A 14,953-nucleotide genomic window follows, 5' to 3' on the forward strand; every position below is an offset into this window, starting at 1 on the left:
ATAACGATGGAGCCATTTCCGAAATATGGTGACGAGCACGACGACCCTTCTGTGTTTGTGTGTGTTGAAGCCCCGTCTTTAGCTACGGGTAGAGTTGAATGAGCTCTCAATTATGACGCTTGAGTAATCAGCTTTGCGCAGTGGCGGTACCATAGCCAATGAGGAAAATCCGAGGCGTGGTTATTGCTAGTTGAAAACTATTCCCAATACCCCGCGCTGGCGGCCTGAAATACGATCGCCGGTCGCTATTTTTGGATGCTCTTACGGGAGCAACAATTCTTAACTCAAACATAGAAACACAAACATTTTGTCCTCAGTGCAAGCTGAATGTCATCTATTTGTTGGAAGCATGTCATTTGGGCCATTGAAAAAAAACGCCTTCCGCAAGACAGGCACATACGCAGCAAATGCAAATAAGTTCTCAAATTTAGTAACGATGTTGTTGCTAAATGTATAGTCAGAGCATTGTAAAAACTTACATATGGTAAAACTTCCAGGGCATGGGGAACTTTCCTCGCCGGAATGTTATGTCTTTTAAAAAAAACCGACGAAATTTTCCTATAACCTAACTAGCTTAAAAATAACGATGGAGCCATTTCCGAAATATGGTGACAAGCACGACGACACTTCTGTATTTGTGTGTGTTGAAGCCCCGTCTTTAGCTACGGGTACAGTTGAATGAGCTCTCAATTATGACGCTTGAGTAATCAGCTTTGCGCAGTGGCGGTACCATAGCCAATGAGGAAAATCCGAGGCGTGGTTATTGCTAGTTGAAAAGTATTCCCAATACCCCGCGCTAGCGGTCTGAAATACGATCGCCGGTGGCTTTTTTTGGATGCTCTTACGGGAGCAACAATTCTTAACTCAAACATAGAAACACAAACATTTTGTCCTCAGTGCAAGCTGAATGTCATCTATTTGTTGGAAGCATGTCATTTGGGCCATTGAAAAAAAACGCCTTCCGCAAGACAGGCACATACGCAGCAAATGCAAATAAGTTCCCAAATTTAGTAATGATGTTGTTGCTAAATGTATAGTCAGAGCATTGTAAAAACTTACATATAGTACACCTACCTGGGCATGGGGAACTTTCCTCACGGGAATGTTAACATGTCTTTTAAAGAAAACCGACGAAATTTTCCTATAACCTAACTAGCTTGAAATAACGATGGAGCCTTTTCCGAAATATGGTGACGAGCACGACGACCCGTCTGCGTTTGTGTGTGTTGAAGCCCCGTCTTTAGCTACGGGTACAGTATAATGAGCTCTCAGTTATGACGCTTGAGTAATCAGCTTTGCGCAGTGGCGGTACCATAGCCAATGAGGAAAATCCGAGGCGTGGTTATTGCTAGTTGAAAACTATTCCCAATACCCCGCGCTGGCGGTCTGAAATACGATGGCCGGTCGCTATTTTTGGATGCTCTTACGGGAGCAACAATTCTTAACTCAAACATAGAAACACAAACATCTTGTCCTCAGTGCAAGCTGAATGTCATCTATTTGTTGGAAGCATGTCATTTGGGCCATTGAAAAAAACGCCTTCCGCAAGACAGGCACATACACAGCAAATGCAAGTAAGTTCCCAAATTTAGTAATGATGTTGTTGCTAAATGTATAGTCAGAGCATTGTAAAAACTTACATACACCTCCCGGGGCATGGGAAATTTTCCTCGCCGGAATGTTTTCAGGTCTTTTAAAGAAAACCGAAGAAATTTTCCTATAACCTAACTAGCTTAAATATAACGATGCAGCCATTTCCGAAATATGGTGACGAGCACAACGACCCGTCTGCGTTTGTGTGTGTTGAAGCCCCGTCTTTAGCTACGGGTACAGTTGAATGAGCTCTCAATTATGCCGCTTGAGTATCAGCTTTGCGCAGTGGCGGTACCATAGCCAATGAGGAAAATCCGAGGCGTGGTTATTGCTAGTTGAAAACTATTCCCAATACCCCGCGCTGGCGGTCTGAAATACGATCGCCGGTCGCTATTTTTGGATGCTCTTACGGGAGCAACAATTCTTAACTCAAACATAGAAACACAAACATTTTGACCTCAGTGCAAGCTAAATGCCATCTATTTGTTGGAAGCATGTCATTTGGGCCATTGAAAAAAAACGCCTTCCGCAAGACAGGCACATACGCAGCAAATGCAAATAAGTTCTCAAATTTAGTAACGATGTTGTTGCTAAATGTATAGTTAGAGCGTTGTAAAAACTTACATATGGTAAAACTTCCAGGGCATGGGGAACTTTCCTCGCCGGAATGTTATGTCGTTTAAAGAAAACCGACGAAATTTTCCTATAACCTAACTAGCTTGAAAATAACGATGGAGCCTATTCCGATATATGGTGACGAGCACGACGACCCGTCTGCGTTTGTGTGTGTTGAAGCCCCGTCTTTAGCTACGGGTACAGTATAATGAGCTCTCAGTTATGACGCTTGAGTAATCAGCTTTGCGCAGTGGCGGTACCATAGCCAATGAGGAAAATCCGAGGCGTGGTTATTGCTAGTTGAAAACTATTCCCAATACCCCGCGCTGGCGGTCTGAAATACGATCGCCGGTGGCTATTTTTGGATGCTCTTACGGGAGCAACAATTCTTAACTCAAACATAGAAACACAAACATCTTGTCCTCAGTGCAAGCTGAATGTCATCTATTTGTTGGAAGCATGTCATTTGGGCCATTCAAAAAAACGCCTTCCGCAAGACAGGCACATACACAGCAAATGCAAGAAAGTTCCCAAATTTAGTAATGATGTTGTTGCTAAATGTATAGTCAGAGCATTGTAAAAACTTACATACACCTCCCGGGGCATGGGGAATTTTCCTCACCGAAATGTTTTCAGGTCTTTTAAAGAAAACCGACGAAATTGTCCTGTAACCTAACTAGCTTGAAAATAACGATGGAGCCTTTTCCGAAATATGGTGACGATAACAACGACCCGTCTGCTTTTGTGTGTGTTGAAGCCCCGTCTTTAGCTACGGGTACAGTTGAATGAGCTCTCAATTATGACGCTTGAGTAATCAGCTTTGCGCAGTGGCGGTACCATAGCCAATGAGGAAAATCCGAGGCGTGGTTATTGCTAGTTGAAAACTATTCCCAATACCCCGCGCTGGCGGTCTGAAATACGATCGCCGGTCGCAATTTTTGGATGCTCTTACGGGAGCAACAATTCTTAACTCAAACATAGAAACACAAACGTCTTGTCCTCAGTGCAAGCTGAATGTCATCTATTTGTTGGAAGCATGTCATTTGGGGCATTGAAAAAAAACGCCTTCCGCAAGACAGGCACATACGCAGCAAATGCAAATAAGTTCTCAAATTTAGTAACGAGGTTGTTGCTAAATGTATAGTTAGAGCATTGTAAAAACTTACATATGGTAAAAACTTCCAGGGCATGGGGAATTTTCCTCGCCGGAATGTTATGTCTTTTAAAGAAAACCGAAGAAATTTTCCTATAACCTAACTAGCTTAAAAATAACGATGGAGCCATTTCCGAAATATGGTGACGAGCACGACGACCCTTCTGTGTTTGTGTGTGTTGAAGCCCCGTCTTTAGCTACGGGTAGAGTTGAATGAGCTCTCAATTATGACGCTTGAGTAATCAGCTTTGCGCAGTGGCGGTACCATAGCCAATGAGGAAAATCCGAGGCGTGGTTATTGCTAGTTGAAAACTATTCCCAATACCCCGCGCTGGCGGTCTGAAATACGATCGCCGGTCGCTATTTTTGGATGCGCTTACGGGAGCAACAATTCTTAACTCAAACATAGAAACACAAACATTTTGTCCTCAGTGGAAGCTGAATGTCACCTATTTGTTGGAAGCATGTCATTTGGGCCATTGAAAAAAACGCCTTCCGCAAGACAGGCACATACGCAGCAAATGCAAATAAGTTCCCAAATTTAGTAATGATGTTGTTGCTAAATGTATAGTAAGAGCATTGTAAAAACTTACATATAGTACACCTACCTGGGCATTGGGAACTTTCCTCACGGGAATGTTATCATGTCTTTTAAAGAAAACCGACGAAATTTTCCTATAACCTAACTAGCTTGAAAATAACGATGGAGCCTTTTCCGAAATATGGTGACGAGCACGACGACCCGTCTGCGTTTGTGTGTGTTGAAGCCCCGTCTTTAGCTACGGGTACAGTATAATGAGCTCTCAATTATGCCGCTTGAGTAATCAGCTTTGCGCAGTGGCGGTACCATAGCCAATGAGGAAAATCCGAGGCGTGGTTATTGCTAGTTGAAAACTATTCCCAATACCCCGCGCTGGCGGTCTGAAATACGATGGCCGGTCGCTATTTTTGGATGCTCTTACGGGAGCAACAATTCTTAACTCAAACATAGAAACACAAACATCTTGTCCTCAGTGCAAGCTGAATGTCATCTATTTGTTGGAAGCATGTCATTTGGGCCATTCAAAAAAACGCCTTCCGCAAGACAGGCACATACACAGCAAATGCAAATAAGTTCTCAAATTTAGTAACGAGGTTGTTGCTAAATGTATAGTTAGAGCATTGTAAAAACTTACATATGGTAAAACTTCTCGGCCTTGGGGAATTTTCCTTCCCGGAATGTTATCAGGCATTTGAAAGAAAACCGAAGAAATTTTCCTATAACCTAACTAGCTTGAAAATATTGATGGGGCCTTTTTTCGAATTATGGTGACGAGCACAACGAACCGTCTGCGTTTGTGTGTGTTGAAGCCCGTTTTTAGCTACGGGTACACTTGAATGAGCTCTCAATTATGACGCTTGAGTAATCAGCTTTGCGCAGTGGCGGTACCATAGCCAATGAGGAAAATCCGAGGCGTGGTTATTGCTAGTTGAAAACTATTCCCAATACCCCGCGCTGGCGGTCTGAAATACGATCGCCGGTCGCTATTTTTGGATGCTCTTACGGGAGCAACAATTCTTAACTCAAACATAGAAACGCAAACATCTTGTCCTCAGTGCAAGCTGAATGTCATCTATTTGTTGGAAGCATGTCATTTGGGCCATTCAAAAAAACCCCTTCCGCAAGACAGACACATACGCAGCAAATGCAAATAAGTTCCCAAATTTAGTAATGATGTTGTTGCTAAATGTATAGTCAGAGCATTGTAAAAACTTACATACACCTCCCGGGGCATGGGGAATTTTCCTCGCAGGAATGTTATCCGATCTTTTAAAGAAAACCGACGAAATTTTCCTATAACCTGACTACCTTGAAAATAACGATGGAGCCTTTTCCGAAATATGGTGACGAGCATGACGACCCGTCTGCGTTTGTGTGTGTTGAAGCCCGTCTTTATCTACGGGTACAGTATAATAAGCTCTCAATTTTTACGGCTAAGTAATCAGCTTTGCGCAGTGGCGGTACCATAGCCAATGAGGAAAATCCGAGGCGTGGTTATTGCTAGTTGAAAACCGGGTTTCTCATACTCCTGCGTAAAAGTGCTTTTAGTAATTGATTACTTTTAGAGGAGAAATCTTTACACGTGCGTTGTACTCCCGCGGGTGTCAACCTTCGGGTAGGGGCCTCCGTGGCTCAGTCGGTTAGCGCGCTAGCGCAGCGTAATGACCCAGGAGCCTCTCACCAATGCGGTCGCTGTGAGTTCAAGTCCATCTCATGCTGGCTTCCTCTCCGGCCGTAAGTGGGAAGTTCTGACAGCAACCTGCGGATGGTCGTGGGTTTCCCCCGGGCTGTGCCCGGTTTCCACCCACCATAATGCTGTCCGTCGTCGTATAAGTGAAATATTCTTGAGTTCGGTGTAAAACACCAATCAAATAAATAAATCAACCTTCGGGTTGGACAGCCTGTGGGGGAAAAACAGACTTCTTACTTGCAGAAAATGGTGCACGGAGAGCGGCTGCGCCGCACCGTTCGTGTTACGATAAAAGGAGACTATCCGGAACAACTTGATGTTGCGAAGAAGTTTTTCAGTCATCGTGATGTTGGTGAGTGGCTCCGAATGTGGACAATTGCTATGCCCAGTGGATTACGTTTACGAAAGTGATTTCAGCCAAATGACCTGTGGACAACATACTTTATTTTGCCTTATGGACCATTCTCTCGAACTGAGCTTTTCACTGACGCCAGGTATGTTCATAGCCCTTTGGGGTGTTTTTTCTGAAAATAGATATTGTAATTTGTAATAGTTCAATTAATTTTGCAATTATCATTCCATACACTTAACTGCAATGGTTTGCAGCCTGTAGGCAAACAGTCTGATTTTTTAATGTCATGCAAGCTTCTAAAACTTGATGTAATTTTTTTACAAGAAACACATTTTTCTTCGGATAACGACTTTGACAAGTTCTTAGTTAACTGGGGAGGGGAAGGTGTTTGTAGTCAGAGGCCACCAAATTCTTGTGGGGTGGCGATTTTATTTCGGCCGGGGTTAGCTCTTAGTATAGAAAAGGTATTTAGAGATACTGAGGGTAGATACATATATTGTGACTGTTTAATTAGCAACCATCAATTTAGACTCTTTAGTGTGTATGCGACAAACAAGGACAGTTGTAGGAAGAAATTTTTAGAGTCATTGTCAGATGTTTTGGGGACGGGTCGTAGTATTGTTTTGGCTGGGGATTTTAATTGTGTCTTCAATCTAGACCTAGATAAGAAAGGCGGAAGTGTACATCGGGGGTTAGTGGGATCGGAAATAGTCAAAAACTTGTGTAATAACTTTAGTTTAGTTGATACTTACCGTCCTGTTTACCCTAATGTTCCGGCCACGACCTGGTCCAGCGCTGGTGTATCATGTTTGTTAGATCGTATTTTCCTTTCTTCTTCTCTGGTAAACAATGTATCTTCTGTATCCATTTCTCCGGTTTCTTTCTCCGATCACTGTTTTGTGAATTTACAATTGAGCAACTTACCTTCTGTCAAACTGGGACCCGGATATTGGCACTGTAATGTTTCTGTACTAAATGACCCTGCTTTGATTTCGGACATGCAAGATTTGTATAGCGTACTCCAAGCTACTGCAGATTTCTCATCTTCTTGGTGGGAAGATTGTAAAAGCGAGTTCAAGAAGCTGATCATTTTTCATAGTGTGCGGCTCGCCCGTGAGAGATCTGCCGAAGTAAAGATATTACGTGAAAAAATTCGATCCCTCTATCTTTCCGATGTTAATTCTCCCTTACTTCCCGATCTCAAAAATCAAGTAAGCGCCGTTTTAGAGGCCTATCGTCAAGGCACCAAAATCCGGGCAAAAGTAAAAGATTTTAATCACGATGACAAAGCTTCCAGTTATTTTTTTAACAAAGTTAAATCGCGAGCTGGTAAAAAGCATATTACTTCCCTGACAGTAAACAACAATTCTGTTGTGTACACTGAGGAAATTATTAAGGAAACAAAGAATTATTATTCCGAGTTATTTTCTTCTGAACCTGTGTCTGATACCAATGTTAATTTTTTCCTATCCGATTTGCCCAAGTTAAACAGTGTTGAGAGAGATTCCTTAGAGGGCCCCATCAATATAGATGAGGTACGTTCGGCAGTTAAAGCCATGAACAATTATAGTTCACCTGGCTCGGACGGACTTCCTAAGGAGTTTTATGCCTCCTTTTTAGACTTGTTTGGTCTTGACTTTGTAAACTTTGTCAATAACTGCTTTCAAAACAAATCCCTTAGTTCATCTCAGTTGCTATCTTACATTACTTTAATTTGTAAAGATAAGGATCGCGCAGATAACCTTAAGTTTTGGCGTCCTATTTCTCTATTAAATGTTGATTATAAAATTATTTCCAAAGTGTTGTGTAATAGGTTACGTAATGTTCTATCGTTAATTATTCATTTGGATCAAACCTGTTCTGTTCCCGGTAGAGCAATCACAGATAATGTTCATTTATTGAGTTCTATTATAGATTATCTCAACCAAAAACATATGGGTGGTATTTTTTTTTCTATAGATAACGAAAAAGCATTTGATAGGGTTAATCATGATTATTTGTTTAAGGTACTCGAGGCATTTAATTTTGGTCCTCAGTTCATTTCATGGATTAAGCTTTTGTATAATGGCGCTACAGCACCTGTGTTGGTTAACGGCTTTATATCTCCCGACTTTCCTTTGTCAAGAGGAGTTCATCAGGGGTGTCCTTTAAGCCCGCTATTGTATGTGCTATCTTTAGAACCTCTGTTAAACAAGATACGTTCTTCGGATGATATTCATGGTGTTAAATTACCAGGTTACAAGCATTATGTAAGGTTATCTGCTTTCGCTGATGATGTGTCGTGTACCGTTACCTCACGATTATCAGTTGTTAAAATTTTAAATCTTTGTAAATTATTTGAAAGTGCTTCTGGGTCAAAAGTCAACATGTTAAAAACTAAAGCATTATGGGTTGGGTTATGGACAAATTGTACCGATACACCTTTCGGCATAAGCTGGATAAATAATGTGCATAAATTTTTGGGGGTTTATCTGGGGTCGGATGGTGTAGAAGGTGTTTATGAGGAAAACTGGGGCGGTACTTTTAAGAAACTATCCAAGATACTTAATTTATGGAAAATGAGAGAATTGTCATTTAGAGGTAAAGCCGTTTTACTTCACAGTTTGGCACTTAGTAAGCTGTGGTATGTGGCTAACTTAGTTCCCATAAGTAATGCGTATATAAAACAGTTTGAGCAGTTAGAGTTTTCGCTTTTTTGGGGAGGACATGGACTTGTTAAGCGAGAGGTACTATATCGGCCAGTCTCGTTGGGAGGTTATAAACTTGTTTGTATTAGGGCAAAAATTAAAGCCTTATACTTAATGCATATTAAACGACTAGTTACTTTGTATGAATCAGCTGATTGACCTAGGTGGATATACTTTGCTGTGTACTGGATAGGGTTGGATGTCCGGCGGCTTTGTCCGTCTATGGCGTCCAACCTTATGCCACATTCCTCCTTTTCACCATTATTTTACCGACAGATGTTGTTAGCTTTTAAAGATTTTTCTTCCCAACATCCAGATGTGAACATACTTAACTGCTATGTGTACAATACAATAGTTAAGGCCATAGCTGTACCTAACAAGATATATCGCATGTTCGTCTACATAGACTTTTCCATTGTTTGGAAAACCATTAGCTGTGACATTTTAGCTAACAATGTTCGAGATTTTTTATACAAATGCGTAAATCAGATTCTGTACACCAATGTTTTTTTTACAACGCATATGTAGCTGGCCACGTCCTATTAAGTGTTCCTTTTGTTCTGTAGGCCGAGAAGATTTAAATCACTTGTTTTTCTTTTGTCCTTCGGTTCGGCCTTTGTGGCGTGGTCTAGAAGCTTTGTTCTTTGATATTACATCCCAAAGGGTGTTTATTACTTGCAAAATGGTATCCTTTTTTCTTTTCGTTCAACATCCTAACAGATATGTCAACCGACTACTTATTTATTTACTTGCTGAACTCAAGTGGACGATATGGAAAACAAGAAACTCCTGTAAATACCAACGACAGCTTTGTTCTTCCCGATCGATTATAAATATGTTTTTTGCATCCATTAGATACAGAACTCGTCTAGATTTTCGTAGGTTGCCTCGTAAAGTTTTTGTTTCTCAATGGTGCATCGGGAATGTTCTGTGCAGAATGGATGGACAAACACTAGTGATAAATTACTAATTCTTGGCTCTTGCGCTGCTTCTCTTATATGTACTTACCTTATTGGGCAGAAGGTCGTCCTAGTATATCATGTAGTAGTTTTATACTTACTCTTAACAGATATTCCTTGATATTCATATTGTTTACCTGGTAACAAACCCTACTGACTGTGTCAGTCTCTTGGTGGCCTTTCTTTTCCTTTAACCTGTTTGGTAACCTGAAATGAAAAATTAATACTTTGTACAAATCTGTACAAAAGTGTACGATAAAGAACAATATCTGTATATTGATGTATCCATAGAGATACTTTTAATCCATATACATTTTATCTATACTTCATTTAAATTCATTAGAATAAAGTTTTACTAAAGAAAAAAAAAATTTTGCTAGTTGAAAACTATTCCCCATACCCCGCGCTGGCGGTCTGAAATACGATCGCCGGTCGCTATTTTTGGATGCTCTTACGGGAGCAACAATTCTTAACTCAAACATAGAAACACAAACATCTTGTCCTCAGTGCAATCTAAATGTCATCTATTTGTTGGAAGCATGTCATTTGGGCCATTCAAAAAACGCCTTCCGCAAGACAGGCACATATGCAGCAAATGCAAATAAGTTCCCAAATTTCGTACAGATGTTGTTGCTAAATGTAAAGTCAGAGCATTGTAAAAACTTACATACACCTCCCGGGGCCTGGGGAGTATTCCTCGGCGTAATGTTTTCAGGTCTTTTAAAGAAAAACAACGAAAATTTCAAAAAATTAAACTAGCTTGAAAATAACAATGCAGCCTTTTCCAAAATATGGTGACGAGCACAACGACCCATCTGCGTTTGTGTGTGTTGAAGCCCGTCTTTAGCTACGGGTACAGTATAATGAGCTCTGAATTTTTACGGCTGAGTAATCAGCTTTGCGCAGTGGCGGTACCATAGCCAATGAGGAAAATCCGAGGCGTGGTTATTGCTAGTTGAAAACTATTCCCAATACCCCGCGCTGGCGGTCTGAAATACGATCGCCGGTCGCCATTTTTGGATGCTCTTACGGGAGCAACAATTCTTAACTCAAACATACAAACACAAACATCTTGTCCTCAGTGCAAGCTGAATGTCATCTATTTGTTGGAAACATGTCATTTGGGCCATTCAAAAAAACGCCTTCCGCAAGACAGGCACATATGCAGCAAATGCAAATCAGTTCCAAAATTTAGTACTGATGTTGTTGCTAAATGTATAGTCAGAGCATTGTAAAAACTTACATATAGTACCCCTCTCGGAGCATGGGGAATTTTCCTCGCCGGAGTTTTATCAGGTCTTTTAAAGAAAACCGACGAAATTTTACTATAACCTGACTACCTTGAAAATAACGATGAAGCCTTTTCTGAAATATGGTGACAAGCACGACGACCCGTCTGCGTTTGTGTGTGTTGAAGCCCGTCTTTAGCTACGGGTACAGTATAATGAGCTCTCAATTTTTACGGCTGAGTAATCAGCTTTGCGCAGTGGCGGTACCATAGCCAATGAGGAAAATCCGAGGCGTGGTTATTGCTAGTTGAAAACTATTCCCAATACCCCGCGATGGCGGTCTGAAATACGATCGCCGGTCGCTATTTTTGGATGCTCTTACGGGAGCAACAATTCTTAACTCAAACATAGAAACACAAACATCTTGTCATCAGTGCAAGCTGAATGTCATCTATTTGTTGGAAACATGTCATTTGGGCCATTCAAAAAAACGGCCTTCCGCAAGACAGGCACATACGCAGCAAATGCAAATAAGTTTCCAAATTTCGTACAGATGTTGTTGCTAAATGTAAAGTCAGAGCATTGTAAAAACTTACATACACCTCCCGGGGCCTGGGCAGTATTCCTTGGCGTAATGTTATCAGGTCTTTTTAAGAAAAAAGCGAAAATTTCAAAAAATTAAACTAGCTTGAAAATAACAATGCAGCCATTTACGAAATATGCTGATGAGCACGACAACCCGATTGCTTCTGTGTGTGTAAAAGCCCGTCTTTAGCTACGGGTACAGTATAATGAGCTCTCAATTTTTACGGCTGAGTATTCAGCTTTGCGCAATGGCGGTACCATAGCCAATGAGGAAAATCCGAGGCGTGGTTATTGCTAGTTGAAAACTATTCCCAATACCCCGCGCTGGCGGTCTGAAATACCATCGCCGGTCGCTATTTTTGGATGCTCTTACGGGAGCAACAATTCTTAACTCAAACATAGAAACACAAACATCTTGTCCTCAGTGCAAGCTAAATGTCATCTATTTGTTGGAAGCATGTCATTTGGGGCATTCAAAAAAACGCCTTCCGCAAGACAGGCACATATGCAGCAAATGCAAATAAGTTCCCAAATTTCGTACTGATGTTGTTGCTAAATGTATAGTCAGAGCATTGTAAAAACTTACATATAGTACACCTCCCGGGGCATGGGGAATTTTCCTCGCCGGAATTTTATCAGGTCTTTTAAAGAAAACCGACGAAATTTTCCTATAACCTAACTACCTTGAAAATAACGACAGAGCCTTTTACGAATTATGGTGACAAGCACGACGACCCATCTGCGTTTGTGTGTGTTGAAACACGTCTTTAGCTACGGGTACAGTATAATGAGCTCTGAATTTTTACGGCTGAGTAGTCAGCTTTGCGCAGTGGCGGTACCATAGCCAATGAGGAAAATCCGAGGCGTGGTTATTGCTAGTTGAAAACTATTCCCAATACCCCGCGCTGGCGGTCTGAAATACGATCGCCGGTCGCTATTTTTGGATGCTCTTACGGGAGCAACAATTCTTAACTCAAACATACAAACACAAACATCTTGTCCTCAGTGCAAGCTGAATGTCATCTATTTGTTGGAAACATGTCATTTGGGCCATTCAAAAAACGCCTTCCGCAAGAGAGGCACATATGCAGCAAATGCAAATACGTTCCCAAATTTCGTACATATGTTGTTGCTAAATGTATAGTCAGAGCATTGTAAAAACTTACATACACCTCCCGGGGCCTGGGCAGTATTCCTTGACGTAATGTTATCAGGTCTTTTTAAGAAAAAAGCGAAAATTTCAAAAAATTAAACTAGCTTGAAAATAACAATGCAGCCATTTACGAAATATGCTGATGAGCACGACAACCCGATTGCGTCTGTGTGTGTAAAAGCCCGTCTTTAGCTACGGGTACAGTATAATGAGCTCTGAATTTTTACGGCTGAGTATTCAGCTTTGCGCAATGGCGGTACCATAGCCAATGAGGAAAATCCGAGGCGTGGTTATTGCTAGTTGAAAACTATTCCCAATACCCCGCGATGGCGGTCTGAAATACGATCGCCGGTCGCTATTTTTGGATGCTCTTACGGGAGCAACAATTCTTAACTCAAACATAGAAACACAAACATCTTGTCCTCAGTGCAAGCTGAATGTCATCTATTTGTTGTAAACATGTCATTTGCGCCATTCAAAAAAACGCCTTCCGCAAGAGAGGCACATATGCAGCAAATGCAAATAAGTTCCCAAATTTCGTACATATGTTGTTGCTAAATGTATAGTCAGAGCATTGTAAAACCTTACATATAGTACCCCTCTCGGAGCATGGGGAATTTTCCTCGCCGGAGTTTTATCAGGTCTTTTAAAGAAAACCGACGAAATTTTACTATAACCTGACTACCTTGAAAATAACGATGAAGCCTTTTCTGAAATATGGTGACAAGCACGACGACCCGTCTGCGTTTGTGTGTGTTGAAGCCCGTCTTTAGCTTCGGGTACAGTATAATGAGCTCTCACTTTTAACGGCTGAGTAATCAGCTTTGCGCAGTGGCGGTACCATAGCCAATGAGGAAAATCCGAGGCGTGGTTATTGCTAGTTGAAAACTATTCCCAATACCCCGCGCTGGCGGTCTGAAATACCATCGCCGGTCGCTATATTTTGATGCTCTTACGGGAGCAACAATTCTTAACTCAAACATAGAAACACAAACATCTTGTCCTCAGTGCAAGCTAAATGTCATCTATTTGTTGGAAGCATGTCATTTGGGCCATTCAAAAAAACGCCTTCCGCAAGACAGGCACATATGCAGCAAATGCAAATAAGTTCCCAAATTTAGTACTGATGTTGTTGCTAAATGTATAGTCAGAGCCTCCCGGCGCATGGGGAGTATTCCTCGGCGTAATGTTTTCAGGTCTTTTAAAGAAAAACAACAAAAATTTCAAAAAATTAAACTAGCTTGAAAATAACAATGCAGCCTTTTCCAAAATATAGTGACAAGCACAACGACCCGTCTGCGTTTGTGTGTGTTGAAGCCCGTCTTTAGCTACGGGTACAGTTGAACGAGCTCTGAATTTTTACGGCTGAGTAATCAGCTTTGCGCAGTGGCGGTACCATAGCCAATGAGGAAAATCCGAGGCGTGGTTATTGCTAGTTGAAAACTATTCCCAATACCCCGCGCTGGCGGTCTGAAATACGATCGCCGGTCGCTATTTTTGGATGCTCTTACGGGAGCAACAATTCTTAACTCAAACATAGAAACACAAACATCTTGTGCTCAGTGCAAGCTGAATGTCATCTGTTTGTTGGAAACATGTCATTTGGGCCATTCAAAAAAACGCCTTCCGCAAGACAGGCACATACGCAGCAAATGCAAATAAGTTCCCAAATTTCGTACTGATGTTGTTGCTAAATGTATAGTCAGAGCATTGTAAAAACTTACATATAGTACACCTCCCGGGGCATGGGGAATTTTCCTCGCCGGAATTTTATCAGGTCTTTTAAAGAAAACCGACGAAATTTTCCAATAACCTAACTACCTTGAAAATAACGACAGAGCCTTTTACGAATTATGGTGACAAGCACAACGACCCATCTGCGTTTGTGTGTGTTGAAACCCGTCTTTAGCTACGGGTACAGTATATTGAGCTCTCAATTTTTACGGCTGAGTAATCAGCTTTGCGCAGTGGCGGTACCATAGCCAATGAGGAAAATCCGAGGCGTGGTTATTGCTAGTTGAAAACTATTCCCAATACCCCGCGCTGGCGGTCTGAAATACGATCGCCGGTCGCTATTTTTGGATGGTCTTACGGGAGCAACAATTCTTAACTCAAACATACAAACACAAACATCTTGTCCTCAGTGCAAGCTGAATGTCATCTATTTGTTGGAAACATGTCATTTGGGCCATTCAAAAAACGCCTTCCGCAAGAGAGGCACATATGCAGCAAATGCAAATACGTTCCCAAATTTCGTACATATGTTGTTGCTAAATGTATAGTCAGAGCATTGTAAAAACTTACATACACCTCCGGGGCCTGAGCAGTATTCCTTGGCGTAATGTTATCAGGTCTTTTTAAGAAAAAAGCGAAAATTTCAAAAAATTAAACTAGCT

At 41.4% G+C, this 14,953-nt stretch overlaps 17 non-coding genes and 2 pseudogenes across 17 annotated transcripts; all 19 read left to right on the forward strand.

Moving 5' to 3' along the window:
- The first annotated feature begins 129 nt into the window (after positions 1-129).
- On the forward strand, positions 130-270 carry LOC135478341 (U4 spliceosomal RNA). Its single transcript, XR_010445268.1, has one exon. It is a non-coding gene; the product is annotated as a U4 spliceosomal RNA (small nuclear RNA).
- A 439-nt stretch (positions 271-709) lies between these two features.
- Positions 710-850, forward strand: LOC135478404 (U4 spliceosomal RNA). Its single transcript, XR_010445323.1, has one exon. It is a non-coding gene; the product is annotated as a U4 spliceosomal RNA (small nuclear RNA).
- A 441-nt stretch (positions 851-1,291) lies between these two features.
- Positions 1,292-1,432, forward strand: LOC135478390 (U4 spliceosomal RNA). The gene has a single exon (XR_010445310.1). It is a non-coding gene; the product is annotated as a U4 spliceosomal RNA (small nuclear RNA).
- Positions 1,433-1,867: 435 nt separating this feature from the next.
- On the forward strand, positions 1,868-2,008 carry LOC135478477 (U4 spliceosomal RNA). Its single transcript, XR_010445390.1, has one exon. It is a non-coding gene; the product is annotated as a U4 spliceosomal RNA (small nuclear RNA).
- A 439-nt stretch (positions 2,009-2,447) lies between these two features.
- LOC135478377 (U4 spliceosomal RNA) lies at positions 2,448-2,588 on the forward strand. The gene has a single exon (XR_010445301.1). It is a non-coding gene; the product is annotated as a U4 spliceosomal RNA (small nuclear RNA).
- Positions 2,589-3,024: 436 nt separating this feature from the next.
- LOC135478335 (U4 spliceosomal RNA) lies at positions 3,025-3,165 on the forward strand. The gene has a single exon (XR_010445262.1). It is a non-coding gene; the product is annotated as a U4 spliceosomal RNA (small nuclear RNA).
- A 440-nt stretch (positions 3,166-3,605) lies between these two features.
- On the forward strand, positions 3,606-3,746 carry LOC135478389 (U4 spliceosomal RNA). The gene has a single exon (XR_010445309.1). It is a non-coding gene; the product is annotated as a U4 spliceosomal RNA (small nuclear RNA).
- A 441-nt stretch (positions 3,747-4,187) lies between these two features.
- On the forward strand, positions 4,188-4,328 carry LOC135478391 (U4 spliceosomal RNA). The gene has a single exon (XR_010445311.1). It is a non-coding gene; the product is annotated as a U4 spliceosomal RNA (small nuclear RNA).
- A 441-nt stretch (positions 4,329-4,769) lies between these two features.
- LOC135478488 (U4 spliceosomal RNA) lies at positions 4,770-4,910 on the forward strand. The gene has a single exon (XR_010445401.1). It is a non-coding gene; the product is annotated as a U4 spliceosomal RNA (small nuclear RNA).
- Positions 4,911-5,345: 435 nt separating this feature from the next.
- LOC135478413 (uncharacterized) lies at positions 5,346-5,495 on the forward strand (annotated as a pseudogene).
- A 4,397-nt stretch (positions 5,496-9,892) lies between these two features.
- Positions 9,893-10,050, forward strand: LOC135478414 (uncharacterized; annotated as a pseudogene).
- Positions 10,051-10,484: 434 nt separating this feature from the next.
- Positions 10,485-10,625, forward strand: LOC135478712 (U4 spliceosomal RNA). The gene has a single exon (XR_010445612.1). It is a non-coding gene; the product is annotated as a U4 spliceosomal RNA (small nuclear RNA).
- A 440-nt stretch (positions 10,626-11,065) lies between these two features.
- LOC135478816 (U4 spliceosomal RNA) lies at positions 11,066-11,206 on the forward strand. The gene has a single exon (XR_010445712.1). It is a non-coding gene; the product is annotated as a U4 spliceosomal RNA (small nuclear RNA).
- Positions 11,207-11,641: 435 nt separating this feature from the next.
- On the forward strand, positions 11,642-11,782 carry LOC135478353 (U4 spliceosomal RNA). Its single transcript, XR_010445279.1, has one exon. It is a non-coding gene; the product is annotated as a U4 spliceosomal RNA (small nuclear RNA).
- A 440-nt stretch (positions 11,783-12,222) lies between these two features.
- On the forward strand, positions 12,223-12,363 carry LOC135478501 (U4 spliceosomal RNA). Its single transcript, XR_010445413.1, has one exon. It is a non-coding gene; the product is annotated as a U4 spliceosomal RNA (small nuclear RNA).
- Positions 12,364-12,796: 433 nt separating this feature from the next.
- LOC135478865 (U4 spliceosomal RNA) lies at positions 12,797-12,937 on the forward strand. The gene has a single exon (XR_010445757.1). It is a non-coding gene; the product is annotated as a U4 spliceosomal RNA (small nuclear RNA).
- A 440-nt stretch (positions 12,938-13,377) lies between these two features.
- On the forward strand, positions 13,378-13,518 carry LOC135478401 (U4 spliceosomal RNA). The gene has a single exon (XR_010445320.1). It is a non-coding gene; the product is annotated as a U4 spliceosomal RNA (small nuclear RNA).
- Positions 13,519-13,932: 414 nt separating this feature from the next.
- LOC135478513 (U4 spliceosomal RNA) lies at positions 13,933-14,073 on the forward strand. Its single transcript, XR_010445424.1, has one exon. It is a non-coding gene; the product is annotated as a U4 spliceosomal RNA (small nuclear RNA).
- A 440-nt stretch (positions 14,074-14,513) lies between these two features.
- On the forward strand, positions 14,514-14,654 carry LOC135478386 (U4 spliceosomal RNA). Its single transcript, XR_010445306.1, has one exon. It is a non-coding gene; the product is annotated as a U4 spliceosomal RNA (small nuclear RNA).
- The last annotated feature ends 299 nt before the right edge of the window (positions 14,655-14,953 follow it).

The sequence above is a fragment of the Liolophura sinensis genome, chromosome 11, assembly GCF_032854445.1.
Source record: "Liolophura sinensis isolate JHLJ2023 chromosome 11, CUHK_Ljap_v2, whole genome shotgun sequence".
NCBI classification, from domain to species: Eukaryota; Metazoa; Mollusca; class Polyplacophora; order Chitonida; family Chitonidae; genus Liolophura; species Liolophura sinensis.